Source organism: Mustela erminea, chromosome 1 (genome assembly GCF_009829155.1).
Source record: "Mustela erminea isolate mMusErm1 chromosome 1, mMusErm1.Pri, whole genome shotgun sequence".
NCBI classification, from domain to species: Eukaryota; Metazoa; Chordata; class Mammalia; order Carnivora; family Mustelidae; genus Mustela; species Mustela erminea.
Window position 1 is genome coordinate 104,494,231 of NC_045614.1, and position 10,763 is coordinate 104,504,993.

Genomic DNA, 10,763 nt, shown 5'->3' on the forward strand with positions numbered 1-10,763 from the left:
CGGGGGTGGGTGGGGGGGCTTCTTCCAGACCCACAAGAGCGGCTGATGGGCCTGGCCCAAGCAGAGGAGGAAATGGGCCAGGGAGCCAGCCCTCCAGGGGTCCAGTTTCTCTCAGGACTGAAGAGGCAGTGGTCGGGGAAAACCAAACTGAGCATCCCCTGTGGGAATGTCTTTTGACCCTTCAGATTTTGAGAGGGAGAGGGTGCTTGTCTCCTGCTGGCTTTGGCTTGGGGAATCCCTTGCCTGGGACATCTGTCACTTCCCTTTTACATCTCTGTCCCTTATCTGGCTCTGGCCAGAAACTTCGTGTGGCCTTTAGATTGCAAAGAACAGTTGAGGTCCCAGAATGTTCTGCAGAAGCTCAGGGAATTCCTGTGGCCTGTGGTCAGAAGCCCACTTGCTCAGGAGATGGTCAACAGTCATAGGTCTCTCCCTCAAACTCTGCCTGGTGCCTCATGTCACCCCTGCGTGGGCCAAGGGCTCCTTACACTCAGCACACAGAAAGTAACTCCACATTCACCCCTCCCTCTACCCCATCCTTCATTCTGTCAGATGGCTGAGGACGCAAAGGTACTCCACACCCCCAATCCTTGTATAGCTCAAATCAGAATCCTGGCAATTGGCGAATGGCCTTGGTAATGACCCTCATTTTACTTGATTTGGTTTGATTAATCTCTCTTCATTCATTCATTCATTCATATGTGCATTTATTCATGCATTCCAGACACTTCTAAAGTGCCCGGCCCTGTGCTGGCACCAGAGTCACAGAGGTGACGGGGACCCAGTCTGTCCCTGCTGGGACAATGGCATGCACATCAAACCCACACAAGGGGCAGGAAGAGTGACTGTGCACAGGCTAGAGGGACAGCCCTCGGGGGCTCCATCCAGACCTCATGTCCACAAGTTGCCCTGCTTGTCAAAAATCTGGACCATTTGCAACTGTAAGCATAGGTCCCAAAATAATGGTCACTCTTAATAGCAGAGCATCAGGAGGTAGGAGACGGGATACAGTGGGCTATGCAGGCACCATGTATTTTTAGAAAATGAAGTTCATTCATTCAGAAAGTTTGATGGGCTGCTGAAGTGGGTCAGCCGGAAGAACACAGAGAACAGGAACCCCATTTACGGAATGGGCCAGAGCCTGGGCTAGCCCATCACATACGCCACTTTGTTTGGGCCTCCAAACTACCTGTCCTGTAGGTACTCTGCACATTCCCATTTTACAGATGAAGACACAGGGTCAGAGGAATTACGTGGCTCAACCCTGGTCACAGAGCTAGATCCAGGGTCCGTCTGACTCCATGTTTCTGCTAATGATGGCATGGAAATGCTTTCTTGTTTCCACTAGCTTCTTTTTAACTAAGGCCGGCTAGAAATTTACACAATGGCTGATCTAGCCTCTGAGCTCAGTGACGTACATTTAGCAATTATAAAGCAAGATGAGCCGTTACATGTTTTGTTGGTATTCTGGGAACTGGCTGTTGGCAGTTACCAGCCCGGTTTTATCTCAGGTTACCAGTTGAAATCTCAGCCCATGTTTACCTGGCCCACAGAACAGCTCTGGACAAGGAATGGACTAGAAGTCAGGTGACTGAAGTTGTAATCTGAAGCTTGCAGGTGATTAGTTAGTATTGTGACCTTGGAGAAGTCACTTTTCTCTGGTTTTGATGTCCCCTTTCGAAAATGAAGGAATTGTAGCAATTCTCCTTCCAGGGCTAGGAGAGAGGTATGTGGGCATCAGGCAGCATACCCGAGGGCTTGAACCTGACAGCAAGACAGCATGAGGTTGTGAGACATGAGGACCACCTGAGGTCACCATGTGACTGTCAGCCTCTAAGGTGGCCTGCAGTGAATCCCACCTATACCTTGGCATTCCGCAAGGGTTGTCCTTTCCCGAAGTGAACCAGGATTGGTGTCTGTGACCAATAGATCATAGCACGTGACAGAAGGATTGCCATGTCCTTCTTAAGCTCAGGTTGTTAAAAAAACAGCAGCTTCCTTCTTGGGTTCTCTCTCTCTTGCTCATCACTGGGGAGGCTGCCTTGTCATGAGTAGCCTTACCGAGAGCCCCTTGCAGAGAAGACCTGAGTCCTCGTGCCAGCAGTCTTGTAAAGGCACCACCTTTGATGCCCGTCTTCTAACCCCGGTCATGTCTTCCCTCCACTATAGCCCCAACCTCAGGCTCAGCCACAACCTCCTGAGAGCCTCAGATCCAGAACCACGAGGGTGAGCTGTTTCCACATTCTTGATCTCAGAAACCGTGTGAGACGGTAAGTGTTTGTTGCTAAATTTCAAAGCTAACTTGTTACCCGTCAAGAAATAACAACTACATCCCATGCTAGAGAATATTATGCAGCTGTTAAAAATGGGGTTGTTCTCTGTATGATATGGAAGGGTTTCTCAGACATGTTGTTAAAAGAAACTTGTAGTTTTGCAAAAATACAGAGAGCTGTACCCCTTGTATGTAAAATGCCATCACCACCCACTTTATTTTATAGGCATTTACATATGCATGTACTTGTGCAATAAATGAGCCATCACGAAATACCCACCATTACCATCAGTTTACCTCTCAGTAAGGGAGTCAGAGAGGACACAAAAGAGGACTTTTGTTTTTTATTCAACATATTAGAATTTGTTTTCAAGTTTTGCCACAATAGTGTGTCCACGTATTATTTGTATGCAATAAAAAGATTCTTTAAACACAGTGGTGGGGCTGTATGGTCGCTGAGGTCTCTTCCAACTCTGGTATTTCATTGCACCAGTTCTATTTGGTATTTTTAAAATATTTATATTTATTTATAAAAAGTTTTTGAAAAATAGTTACTCGAATGCCAACTAAGCGAAGGATACAACATTTATTGGCAAACTTTGTTGGCAAACTTTAAGAAGTTTAAAAAATCTAGTGTTGGCAAAGACACAAGGAAAATCGGTGCTCTCGTACACTGCTTCTGGCAGAAGAGACAGAATCAACCGGGAAAGCAGGTTAGGTTGAGAATAAGATAATATCACGACAACAGAAAGCACATAACCTCATGCCCTTTGAGGTCGTGCACTTCCACTCCTAGGTCCTTATTTTCTTCCTCTCATACAGGCATGTGCAGGAGACCAAATGGCGCTACGTTCATTTACACAGATGCTAGACTGTACCCAGCACTCTACCACCTCCGTGCCCGTGGCAGTGGAGCTGGCAAGAGCCAAAACTTAGAAATAAATAAAAGCAAGTGAAAACACACATTGCAGAATGTTACATATATGATCCCAGCAGGAATAGAAACACACAACACCATTAAGTCCCAGACACGAATCTGTAATACATAAGCCAGTGTGGGAAGGGTGAGTATCTGTGTCTCTAGAGAAGGGAAGAGAATATAATGGAGGGTAATTAAAAGGGACTTAACCTTTATCTGTAATGTTCTGATTTGATTAAATAGTTATAAAGCACTAGTAAGCACTATATAAGAAATGTATTTAAATATTCATATGTCATTAAAAATTAATTTAGAAGGAGTCATTTGCTCATACCAGGAAGAACTTTGACTGGACGAGAAGGAACTCTGATATTTTAAGAGCAGTCTATCTCAACGCTGGCCGGCTGGATATCAGAATGACCCAGAGCTTTAGAAAAAAATGATGCTAATTCTGTCTGCGCCCGGCAATTCTGACGTCGTAGGTGCATGGCTCTGGCCTTGGTGCCCTCCAAAGCCTTCCCAGGTGACTCTAGCGGACAGTCGGGGCTGAGGAGACCTGATCCAGATTAGCAGACACTGAAAAGCTGTCCCAGAGGGTAAGATACAGAGGAGCTATAGTGAAGTGTTCTCCTAGACTGGGTGCTGGCATAGAAAAAGGACATTAGTGAAATCCAAATAAAACCTATAAATTAGTTAAGAGTGCCAATATTAAGCTCTCTTAGTGTGTGCCAACATTAAGGGAGTTCTGTTGAATGTATCCTAGTTACGGGCGATGTGAACTCACGGGAAGCTGGGTGAGGGGTGTAGGGGAACTCCGTGCCATCTCTACAGCTCTTCCGAAATCTAAAACTATCGCAAAACAAAAAGGCGCTAGGTATTTTGGGTAATTACGCTGATGATATTTCAATTCTCAATTCTCTGCTCAATTAAAAAAAGAATCTGTCTAGTGTCGTGTTTTTGAGGGTTATATGTTAAAATGATGGGGGTGGGGGTTCCCACAACTGTGCTCATGAGGTTTCTGGGTAAGAACGGTGTTTGAACAAGAATCCTAGAAACTTCCCTTCCAGCTGGGGCCCAGAACTCATCACACTGGGGAAGACCCCCGGGGGGAGCCACACCCTTGTCTTCAGGGTCATGCGTCTGACAATGGAAGACAGGACACAGATCTCATACTATCCAGAGAACATTTCTCTCAATATTCGCAGGGTAAGTTTCTCAAGAGTAAGAACTGCCCACGAAGCTTGCTGGTTGTTCCAGAATGCGTGCGTAGGAGAGGAAATTCCTTCCCACCGGAAGGCAGAAATCCCAGCACTTTTGAGCTGGGGGAGTCTCAGGGCTCAAGGGCCTAATATGCTCATTATAGAGATTGGGAGAACAAGGCCAACACGAGGGGAGGCCCAGCCACGGCTGCCGGGAACAAGGGTAGGGCAGCACCGGCCTGCCCATCCTATTCTCTTGGTCTGCAGGCCTAGGACACTTCCTGTTACATCACCTCGGTCCTTGCCCTTGACAAGGGGCTATCTATACCAGGGGAACTTGTCTCTGGGCTTCAGAGAGCCCAGAACGGAAATCATGGTTCCTTGTAACCCCCACTGTTTCTGTGGAGAAAAATTTCTCATTTTCCATTACTTAGAAGAGATGAGCTCTGTGAGAGGGCTCCAATCTGCCAGCTGCTAACAGTGCCCGGAACAAAATGATAAATTCTGGACCTGCTTCCACCTGAGCGCTGGGCCCATCCCTGCCTGGAGCACTTGACGGATGAGCTCTCGTTCTTCCGCAGGGCCGCGGGCCTCCCTCAGCTGACGTGGGCGTGCAGGAGACAAACGGGCCAGATGGCCGGGAACGTTCCCCAGAGTTTGTGTCACACCTGCCCCTCAGCCCGCCAGACCACTCAGGGGCCTGAGGATTTGCCTGCCCACCCCTGAACATCCCAGCTAGGGCTGGTCTGGGGGAACATGGTCTGTGGAAGAGCAAGGGCTTCTGAAATCATTCATGGCAAAGTACTCTGATTTCCCATGCTTGAGGAGAGAAGGAAATGATCTTAGCTTACAGCTCTGAGCGGGAATGTAATGAGGAGACAGGGGCCATGCTTCTCAGCCAGGCTGCGCATGAGAATCACCCAACGCCCCACCCCCATTCCGATTTCACTGATTTGAGGGCCCAGACGGGTATTTTTAAGAGTTCCTCCAACGGCTTTAATAAACAGCCAGGGCTGAGAACATCTGGAGTGGAGGGAGAGGGAGAAAGGACCCTGAGCCATGAAGCCTATGTTGTGTTATGCTTGCTAAGTCAAGACATTTTCTAGAGAGGAGGGTGACTTAGCTCGGGTTTTGCATACTGTTGGCCAATTAAAGTCAAGTTTCAGGTGAACGATCTGTGGGCACCTAGTCTGTGCTGGGTGTGGAAGGAAAGCAGGAGGTAAGGGACAGTCTCTCGCAGCCACTCACCGAACTGTCACCAGAAGCAGATGAGAAGGGCCAAGTCCCACCCCATGGCTCCTGTGACAGAAGCTGACGGGGGTAGAGCCCAGGTCCCACCGTGCCCTCCTGCCCACCATCTATCCTATCCTGCCTATGGCTGCCGAGCTGCAGGGGAGTGACTGTCTCCTTCAAACAGCTTGTCCTTTGGGAGGAAGGATAATCTGGCATGACATGCCATGACAGCATGGGCTCTGGGAAGGAAACTGCTGGATTTAACTTCAGCTCTGTTGCTTCCTCCCTGTGTGATCTTGGGCATATTACACAACCTCTCTATGCTTCAGCTCCCCCATCTGTCAAATGGGACCATGAGAGAATAGACACAGAGTCGGGAGGGTTCAACGAGTTAGTGTGTGCATACAAATTGCCTTACCTGGTGCGCAGCACCTAGAATGCCCTCTTAAATGTTTGCTGTTGTTCACAGGTCTGTGAGCTCAACACTGGTGCCTCCTGGTTGGAAGGGAGGAGAAATTTCTCTGAAGAATGACTAGGTCCTACCGAAGCCTGGACAGTCTTTAATGTCAGGGCAGAACACCTCCCACCTTTATAACCGCCTACCTTCCGTATCCCCAACCACCTGCTCTCAGATGTACCCGGGCCAGCCGCATCTATACCTGCACCCACCACCATCTGTGCTTGGCTCTCCCCTGCACCTGGGTTCTGTCTGTGCCTGGCTCGTGTCCGAGCCCTGGTCCTGCTGCCATCACCTTGAGTCTGTATTCCAGAAGCGTCCCTTCTCAAGAGTCAAGGGCAGGTATGTGTGGAGGGAACAGACTCTAGCAGGAAAGAGCGGAGTTCTCGCAGATTCCTTGTGGCATAAGAGGGAGGACACCAGTGAGCCTGGAGGGGATGTGTTCACCCAGTAACGGGAACTGCAGAGAGCACTCCGCAGTGACGGGTGGGGATCGCCTCTGAGCAGCAGTGCAGAAAAGGCCCCCAGAAGCAGGTGAGTGAGAACTTTCCCACTCTCCCTCCCTCCTCTTGCCCAGAGCGCCTACCCTGGGGAGCCCGGAAGCACAGTTAGCAAGATGGGGAGGAGGAGTAGATGCAGTGAAGAGGGAAAGAGAGAAGTTCACCCTCTTTGTTATGGGCTGAATTGTGTCCCCCAAAGTTATATGTTGACGCCTCATTCCCCAGTACCTCAGGCTGTGAGTATATCTGGAGATAGAGCGGTAACTAAGTTCAAATGGGTCATTAGGGTGAATCCTACCACAACGTGGTTGGTGTCCTTACAAGAACAGGGCATTTGGACACGCGGAGAGACACCAGAAGTTCATGGGCACAGAGGAAGCCCATGTGATGACACAGCGAGAAGGCGAACCTCGGCAAGCCAGGGAGAGAGGCTTCCGAAGGAACCAAACCTGCAGAGACACCTTTGAATTCCAGCCTCTAGAAAGGAGAGAATACATTTCTGTTGCTTAAGCTCCCTCTCCCCTGACCCAGTGGCCGGGGGCATTTTGTTAACGGAGTCCCAGCAAACAAGTATACTTCCTCAGCTGGATGCTTCCGAAGGGTTCATAAGCTCTGATTTCTTTCCCTGTACCTGTGGGCCATGGGTATGTCCTCTCTGGAAAAATTCCTATTCAGATCCTCTGCCCATTTTTTAATTAGACTATTTATTTGCTATTAAGTTGTATGAGTTCTTCCTATATTTTGGATAATAATCCCTTATCAGACACATGATTCACAATTTTTTTTCCCCCATTCCACAGGTTGCCTTTTCATTTTGTTAATAGTTTCTTCTGCTGTATGGGAGCTTTTTAGATTCTTGTGGTCCCACTTGGCGATCTTTGCATTTCTTGGTTGTTCTTTTGGTGTCCTATCCAAAAAATCATGGCCAAGACCAGTATCCAGGAAGTTTCCCCTGCATTTTCTTTGGAGAGTTTTACACCATTTCAGTTCTGGTGCTTGAGTCTCTAATGCTTTTGGAGTACATGCTTGTGAGTAGTGTGAGACAGGGGCCCAATTTCATTCTTCCGCATGTGGTTATCCAGTTTCCCAGCACCATTTATTAAGGAGACTGCCTTACCCTGTTGAGTATTCATGGCTCTTTTGTCAAATATTAGTTGACTATATATGCAGGGGTTTATTTCTGGCCTCTCTATCCTGTTCCGCTGGTGTTTGGGTCTATTTTTATGCCAGTTCCCTACTGGGCTTTTAAAAATTTTTATTTGTTAGAGAGGGAGGCGGGGATGGGAAAGGTGGTGGGAGAGAGACGAAGATAATCTTAAGCAGGCGCCACACCCAGCATGGAGCTAGACATGGGGCTTGTTCTCAAGACCCTGAGATTATAACCTGAACTGAAATCAAGAGTCTGCTGCTTAACAGACTGAGCCACCCAGATGCCCCCGGTACCATACTGTGTTATAGTTGTATGGTATAGTTTGGAATCGGGAAGTGTGATGCCTCCAGCTTTGTTCTTTCTCCAGATTGCTTTGGCTATTTGGGGTCTTTCGTGATTCCGTGCAAATTTTAAGACTGTGTCTTCTACTTCTGTGAAAAAATGCCACTGGAATTTTGATAGGAATTGCATTGTATCTATAGATGGCCTTGAGTGATATGGACATTTTAGCAATATTAATTCTTTTGATCCATAAACATGGGAGATCTTTCTGTTCGTGCATGACCTCAATTTCTTTCACCAGGGTCTTGTAGTTTTCAGGTACAGATCTTTCTCCTCCTTGGTTAAATTTATGCCTAAGTATTTTATTGTTTTTGCTGCTCTTGTGAATGGGGTTGTTCTCTTTCTTCTTCAAATGTTTCATTATTCATGTACAGAAATGTTCCATATGTTGATTTGGGATCCCGAAATTTTATTGAATTCATTGATGAGTTCTAACAGTTTTTTGCTGGAGTCTTTAGGATTTTCTTTATTATAGATTATATGACCTGCAAACACAGTCTTCATTCTTCCTGTCCGGTCTGGATGTCTTTATAAGTATTAGTATAAAATGGACCACATGGTTTGGTTCTGAACTTCTTGGTAACCAGGATAAAAAGCAAAACATGGAACATTTTATAAAAGATATGAACGTATTTTCTCAGGAGAGGTGATACTTTCGCTGGCAACAAATTTGAAAATCATTTTTCACCTAGGATTTACATAAAGAAAATTGTGACATATAATAGTTTGTCAATAAAAAATTTCACAGCGAATGCAAAAAATCCTCTGGTTGTTTCTTACAATGACTGTGTACAAAAATCCAGAACAAAACATTAAAGCAAAGCCCAGTGAAGAGGATGCTGTGAAATTGTTTTTGTACCCAATTAGGGAAAGCCAAGATTCTAAGGTTTCACCAGTGGTCACAGGGAGAGCAAGCATTTTTTTTTTAAAGATTTTATTTATTTATTTGACAGAGAGAGATCACAAGTAGGCTGAGAGGCAGGCAGAGAGAGAGAGAGAGGAGGAAGCAGGCTTTCCGCTGAGCAGAGTGCCCGATGTGGGGCTCGATCCCAGGACCCTGCAATCATGACCTGAGCTGAAGGCAGAGGCTTAAACCCACTGAGCCACTCAGGCGCCCTGAGAGTGAGCATTTTTTGCAGAGAGTGGGACAGAAGCCATTTTCAGGGGTGAAGTTACAAGGAAGCAAGGAAGTGGACACAGCAGATGCTGAATCTGTCTTCAATTAAGTTGGTGAAGGTATGGAAAAACCTTCTAGTGACTTTCTATTTCCAGTGATTTTGGGCTTCCTGGCACATAGGAAGAATATTTTCTATTGCCATGTATCTCTTCTCCCGCTACAGCAAGGAGAGGGGGTTGAGAACGGGGAGATACAAGATTAAAGCAGCCTGCTTTGCTGGGTCCCTGCTTGGAACACAGTTGCTCGAGAAAGTCACACTGACCTGCAGTGAACTTGGCCTGGGTGAGGAAAAATAAACCAAATCTTTGTTGCATTAGACTGGGGCTGTCTGTTACAGCAGCATGACCTAGCCTGTTCTAACTAATACAAGAAGCATGAGACAAGAGAGATGAAAGAGACAGCAGGGTGAAGAGAAGCTATTTTTAAGTGTAGGAAAGAGTTGAACATATTTATAGGCTGAGAATGATTGCGAGGCGGTGCAGAAGTTGGAGCTATGGGAAAGAGAGCACCCGCCTGGTCATTCAGATCTAACACAGGACAGCAGGGGTGTGGTTTCCAGCAAGAGGGGAAGGTTTACTGGTTCTGGGCCAACATGGTGACTTCAGAGGCACCTGAGCTCACCTTCTGCATGGACACACCAAATCTATGGCTACAGATGGAGCAATTCCTTCTAAAGATAATTCCAGAAACCAGCTGAGCCGCTCTTACACATTGGGTGAACGAGAAAATATCCACATCCAAATGGATAGAAAAGGCGTGATATCCTCTCACTCTAAACCCCATCCCAGCACACTGAGGGACGGGGTTGCCTTGGGACAAGAGGAGAGGTACTTCTCCCAGCCCAGGGAGAAGGAAAAACATGAACAGTGAGAGAGAACCGGAAAGGAGGGAGGCGAATGCCTTTTGTCTGGTGGTTGATTTCCTCAGTAAAGGCAGCCGTGAGGATGCCTGGCAAGAGATGGGAAGAAGTGGAAGGATGGGATTTGAGACAAAGGGGACAGGTTTGGGGACCCAAGAGTGAATCATAGGGTGGTGAGGGAGTCAAGGAACCTGCTACAATGGCTTAGAATGAATTTGTAGTGTTCCAAGAGTCATTGTTTATGCACCACACCCCATGCTCCTTGCAACACATGCCCTCCTTAATACCCACCACCAGGTAATTAAATTAAAAAAAAAAAAAAAAAAAGGGACGCCTGGGTGGCTCAGTTGTTTAAGCGGCTGCCTTCGGTTCAGGTCATGATCCCAGCATCCTGGGATCGAGTCCCACATCGGGCTCCTTGCTTAGCAGGGAGTCTGCTTCTCCCTCGGTCTCCGTCTACCAGTGCTCACTCTCTCTCTCTCTCTCTGACAAATAAATAAATTTAAAAAAAAAAAGAGTAGACAAGTTCACAGCAAGGAGAAAAATGTCAATGTCTGAGCTAGTCTCCAAAGAGCTATTGTTTTCCAATATTAAAAAAAAAAGAAATTTTAATCCCTTCTAATTAGAACTGTGAATTTTAAACAAATAAATAAAT

General features: G+C 46.8%; 1 long non-coding RNA gene across 1 annotated transcript; it reads left to right on the forward strand.

The window, feature by feature from the left end:
- Positions 1–3,639: 3,639 nt before the first annotated feature.
- On the forward strand, positions 3,640–6,951 carry LOC116600911. Its single transcript, XR_004289848.1, has 3 exons — positions 3,640–3,787; positions 6,093–6,614; positions 6,905–6,951. It is a non-coding gene; the product is annotated as an uncharacterized LOC116600911 (long non-coding RNA).
- Positions 6,952–10,763: the final 3,812 nt, after the last annotated feature.